The sequence below is a fragment of the Tilletiopsis washingtonensis genome (assembly GCF_003144115.1).
Source record: "Tilletiopsis washingtonensis strain MCA 4186 unplaced genomic scaffold FA09scaffold_30, whole genome shotgun sequence".
Taxonomy (NCBI): Eukaryota; Fungi; Basidiomycota; class Exobasidiomycetes; order Entylomatales; genus Tilletiopsis; species Tilletiopsis washingtonensis.
Genome location: NW_020312027.1, coordinates 77,791 through 83,790, shown reverse-complemented (window position 1 = coordinate 83,790; position 6,000 = coordinate 77,791).

Genomic DNA, 6,000 nt, shown 5'->3' with positions numbered 1-6,000 from the left:
TCTCCCCAGTCCCTTGCGCTCCCGCGCATGGCAAGCAACAATGAACTGGCGTCTGCCGAGAGAGCGGCAAGCCCAGCATGCCCTGCTCTTCGCCGCTCTGCCTGTGCACCGCGTGTTGTCGGGTCATTGGTGCCCGCGACCTTGCCCGTGCTCGCTGGGCGCAAGCAAGAGCAATCTTGGGAGACGCCTCCCCGACGGACGTTACGACCTTTCTCCTGGCTTACGCCTGAAAACCGCTGCACAAGAGGAAGAAAGAGCTAGCCAGGGCGGCCGGAGTGCGGCAGGTTGTTGACGCAAGAGGAGAAGGCAGAGGAAAAGGGGGAAAGAAGGGGGGACTTGGCAGCGACTCGAGACAACTCTCATTGGTGAGCGTGTCGCTGACAATGCTGCGGCTGCGCTTTGCGACACCGCGGCCTGCAGCCAGGGCCGCTCGCGAGCTCTTGTCGGGCTGGGACCTCTGCATCAAGCATCATGCGTGCGCAATGTGCGGCGCTGAGCAGCAACACGCATCGCCTATGCTGCCTGTTGTTGCGGACGCAGGCGCTTCGACGGGGAGCGGTGTGCATGTGCAAGGCATTTGAGGCCTCGCTGCGCGTTGTGTATGGCGCAAGCGCTCACAAGCGCACCCGCCTTCTGAGCTCTCGCCAGCGACCGCGGCGTCTTCTGCTGCCAGACAGCTCACCACAGGCCGCGTAGGGAGTGGGTTGGCGCCTCGCCATACATCTGTTGCGGCAAGCCAAAAGCAAACATGGTGAGCGGAGGAGACGAGGGCGGTACAAGCACTAGCTGCCTCAATGTTGGATGACTGCTCAGACGCTGTTGCTGCAATGAATACAACCCGCCCTTTCTGCGGCCCGTCGCTTCTGGTGCACAGCGACACAACAGCCTTGACAAGCAGCGGGCCAGGGTTGATCTGCCAGCGGGCGAGCAGCGTCGCTCGCGTACGATCGAGCCGCGAGGCAGGCGCCACGAGCGCTACAAGATGCGCAAGGCGCACGCAGCGGGTCCAAGCGCTGACAAAGGCAGGTGATGCTGCGGCGGCGTGCTTTCTTCGTCTCAGGCGGCAAGTGAGCGCTTCTCGCTCCGCAAGCGGATTGAGACGGCGAGCAAGACGCAGCGAGGCTTCGTTATCATGTTGCGGCCTGGTTACTCACCTCAGGCGCTGCTTCTCTGCCGCCGTGCATCACACACACAGCGTGTTGCGCGGGAACGGCGGCTCTGCGGCTCTGTGACCAGGCAGTGACCTCCGCCGCTCCCAGCCGTGCGCTACCAACCGAAACTGCGAGCAGGGTCCCCTCGCTCACGTGAGGCTGGGCTCTTGATACCACGACGCTCACGCTCGCTGTCTCGCCGATGCGCCGTCTCTTGCGCCTTTTCTCTTGACTGGTCCGCTGGTGTTGCCCGTGGCTGGCGGCGTCTGGCTGTCGCTGCTGCTGTGCGCGATCTTTTGAGAGCGAGGGGGCTTGCTGCTGTGTCACGAGCCGCACAATGTGCCCTCTGAGCATGTTTGTGGCTCGTTTTTGTGCTGCGAGCGCGGCCAGTGCTCCGCCGCCGCTGAACGCACCTTCTGTGCACTGACTCGTCATTGCTTGCGACTGCCCTGCGCCCGCAGACTGCTATCCCCGCCAGCCCGTCTCATTATGCACGGAGCGTACTACTTGCTGGCAGGAGCCGCCGTACAGCTGTGCCCGCTCAACAGACAAATGACATGCCGCACTCCCATGGCATACTCATCTTGCCATGTCACGCGTGTCGCGCACGTTATCGTGGAGGCAAGCTACCGGAGGACGGCAGCCCGCCTTGCTGCAATCTGCTGCGGACTCCGTGGTACTCCACTTGACGCTGCTTCGCTACTCCTGCCGCAGCGGCGCAAGCTTCCTGGCGCGTCCAGGTGCTGGCGCTGCCTGTGCTGCGTTGCGCACCTTGCCGTGAGCACGCGCGCGGCTTGCACTCTTGGCGGCCTATGCCCGCCCCTGCGCGTCATGCATGAGCCTCCCTCCAGCTGCCAGTAAATGCATTTCGAATCTTGCCTCATTTTGGATCGAGATTGAAGCTGCTTAGTGTCGTACCTCGACGGCCCGGATGCCGGCAGAGCGTTTGGCTGAAGATTGACAGACGACGCGATGGCGGTGCGCGCTGCGGTGGGGACGCGCAGCGCATCGGCGCGCGGTGGTGGGAGCGCAGGTGCAGCAGCGCGAGGCCAGCCGCTCCGCCGAGTCACCGACCTGCTGCCAGGCCCACGGGTCTTGCGTGGCGGTACTTTTGATAGCAAAATCGGGACCTGGGCTGTCTTAGCTAGATTCTGGGCTCGACATTCCCGCACACAAGCTCAGCTGATAGAAGTGTGGCCCTGAATGCCGTGCGCGGCGCGTCTCTGCACGCCCGGTTCGCGTGTACCTGTGACGAAGAGATCGCTTCGGGTGCAAGCAACAGGCCGGCTTGCGAGAGGACCTGTAGAGGACCTGTATTACCGTTCCAGTCCGCAGAAATATGCATGGTACGGTACGACCTGAGAGCGCAAGTGACAAGACAAGGCCGCCCTGGAGGCCGCGGCTGCAGTCTGGCTGCTTTCGCGACGCACCTGGAACCCGCCTTGCGCCCCCCTCTCCTCTCTCACCCGCTTTCTCTGTCCTCGCCAGTCTCGCCAGCACTCTGGTGAGTGTTGGTACAGCGAGCTGTTCGCTTGTCTGCTCGCGCCCGGTCGCAGTTGCCGTAGAGAGCGCCGCGTGCACCGCTGGCATTGTAGGCCCTGCGCACTCGCCTTGCCAAGTGAGCTCGACGTTTCCGTCTTCGCCACGTTCTGTGCGCTCTTCGATGTACCCTGCCCACCGCTCATTGCGTAGCGCTACTTTGTGTGGACCATGGCAACGCATTCCTCTCACGGGCCTTCCTGACGGCAGACGTCGACAAACCCCAATGGTCTCCATTGGCCGCCGACAGATGCGACACCCCAAGTAGCGTCGCACGCAGCTGAATTGTCCGACACTCTCCGCCATGGACGGCGCGCGGCGCACTCATCTGCTGTGGCGACCAGACCTTCCCCCCCCCCTCAACAAGTCTCGCACCCCGCGCCACTCTCTGCCGGCTCCGGGCGCCTCAGTCGCTCTTTGACGGACCCGGTGCGAGGCACCACCGCGAAAGCCTATCTATGTGCCCGTGATCTCGCTTTGCTTCCTGAAGCTGCCCCTCCCCGCCCTCAGCTCCTGCGAGAGCCGCGTGAAGCCTCTGCATATGTCGGACAGACTTCGCCACCCTCGCTAGGCAAGTAGTCATGCCGGGCTGGCACTGTGACCGGCCGCGTCTCACTGCTCATCGGCGCGAAGCAGACTCGGCCTCATTTCATTGCGAGACGACCCGCCTCGTGCGCCCACCTGCACGGCTTGCAGGTTCGAACGTCGTCGTTGCCTTGTGCGCCCGTCAGTTGCCCGTTCGCGGGACTCGCAGAGGGCGAGCGGTCCGCTCCACGTGGGCTCGCAGCAGTGCGACGATAGCCCGCCAGAGAGAGGAGAGCAGCTGGGCTGGGCTTGCTGCAATCGCGCGCACCGACGCCGCTAGCGAGTGATCCGAAGCAATCTGCTTGACGTGGGTGTTGTGTGCCGCTCCGTCGTTGCTTAGTCAACACGACGCTAGAAGTGCTGCGCTTCCACGCGGGGATGAGGCGCTGCTGCTGCGAGCAGGCTTGGCGACGTCGCGACAAGAGCGCAGAGGCGATGAGCGAAGAGGCGAATGGCGCAGCTTGCAGCCGGTGTCGAGACCCATCGCACGCGGCCTTCAGCGAGAAGGCGCACACAAGGCGGCGCGGTTGCAAGACCACACGCCCAGCAGCGCAATTGAGGCAAATTGGCTGCGGATTCATGCGCCATCGGTGCCAATGCAGAGCAGGGAGAGCACTGCAAGCGCTGCCAGTCCATGCGCTCGACGAAATCCGACGCCGGCATTCGCTTCTCGAGCAGCACCGCGTCGACCTGGCAGAGCGGCACGGTCGCCTCCAGAGCAGGGAGCGTCGGCCTCACAAGTCCTTCATTCTGCACAGCGACGCCGCTGTGATGCGAAGCGTCAAGTTCCGGGCGCAGTAAGCCTCGCTGCAACTCTTGCTGTGCGCTGCCCACATGCGCTGGCCGTTCCTGAGCGGTCGCTGCACGCAGCGCTCTCGCAACGGAACGAGAGACAGCGCATCGAGGGAAGCCCCTGGGAGCAGGCTCTTGCTTGCCGCAGCCGACCGTCGCACACTTCGTCGTCCATGAAGCGCGGGCGAGTCCGGCCCCGTCCACGCGACGACGCGTCTGCGCATTGCTGCGCGCAAGACGTCACGCAGACACTCAGCCGCACAAGCGTGGAGCCATTGCAGCCGCCGGATTGAAGGGTTCTTGAATGTGTCGCGGCCAGAGGACCAGCCGCTTCGTGCAGGTGCGCCTCGCGCGGCCGTCGTTCCGAGCGACGCGGCACCGAACGAGCGCGGCCCGTGCACGGCTGCAATAGACCTGCCTCATTCGGACCACCAGCCATGTCAACGTCGCCGTCCTGCGGCTGCCGCTCTGGTCCGCGCGTATTTGGCAGTGCGCTGCCGCTGTGTGTGCCCTCCAAACACGACGCCGCGCTGCCGTTGTTGGCGCGGCCCCCGCACTGGGCTGCTGCTGCCACTGCTGCGACCGGCGCTTCTCCTTAGCTCTCCTCCACCATCACCTCGTCACAGCACAGCGCCGCTCCCCCCCCCCCCCCCCCCCCCCCCCCCCCCCCCCCCCCCCCCCCCCTTCCCCGCTGCCCGTGTCTGTAGTGCTCGCAGCGGCCGAGCAAGCTGACTAGCCTTCGCAGCATCACCCGCGCCCATCCCTCTTTGCTGTTCTTCCCGTAGCCTGGCCGCGCCACGGTCCCGTCGCACGCCGCACGCACAGTCACCGCCGCCGCCGTCGCCACCCCTCGAGCCTCTGCGCGTGGCCTCTGTCTAGTCTTCCCACGCCCCTCCTTCGGCGCTCACTCCTACTCCTCTCCCGCTCGCTGCCAGCTTCGCGAGACCCGCACTCTGCTGGCAGCTCGCTCCTCGGCGCGACAATCGGCTGCACAGCGTCCTGCGCTCTTTGCCGCGCTGCTTAGGCTGCGCTACTCACTTCCTCTTGAGCTCCATGCCTCACCCCGCCCCTGTCGTGGCGGACGGCAGCCTACGCCTGACCTTCCGGCCGCTCTTCGGCGCAGGGTCTGCTGCACCTGCGGCCGACCTGAGGCAGCAGACCGCCGCGCGCGTCACCGCGCCACGGCGCCGGCGTTGCTCCACTGCAGCGCACCGCCAATGAGCGGACAGGTGATGGAGCGAGGTGAAGCGACGCTCTGACATTGCGATGGGGGGTGATGTGGAGGTCAGGCAGCCCGCCGCGCGCGGCGCGTCACGGGTATGCCGCTGCGCGCCGCTGCGGCGCCTGCTTCTGCGCCCTCGCCGCGCGCAGACGCGTTCCGCGAGCCGCGCCGCAGCTGTCCGCCAGCCGCTACAGCACAACACCTCTGCTGTCCGGCTTGCTCAAGCTGCAGCCTGCGCTCGCTTTACGCATCAACACTCTCCTGAAGCTAGTGTAGCAGGTCGTCGCGGTCGGCGTGCCTCACGGCAAGGAAGAGCCGGGTAGACAGCACATCGCAATGTACCACAGCTGCCCTGCACGAAGCTGAGCGCGCTCCGCCCGACCCACAGCTCGCAGAGCAGCGTGACCGCATGCGTTGGCAGCAAGAAGTGCCAGCCGCAGCGCGCATCGCCTAGACAGTCCATTCTCACCGAAGCCTGCGAGGCCTGGTGTCCATAGCTCCGTCACTCACAGCCCCTGTTCGAGGCGTTGGAGCTGCCAGGAGGCAACGCTTTGCCTGGGGACCTTTGCCCAGCACTCTGCGGTCAGCTCGGCGCGCTGATCCTTATCGGCGCGCCGACAGGTGCAGGACCTGTCGCAGCGGCCTGTACAGCTACTGCCCTGCACTCTGAGTGGCTGGCGCAGGCTTCGTACCTGGCGCGGTCCGTACCTT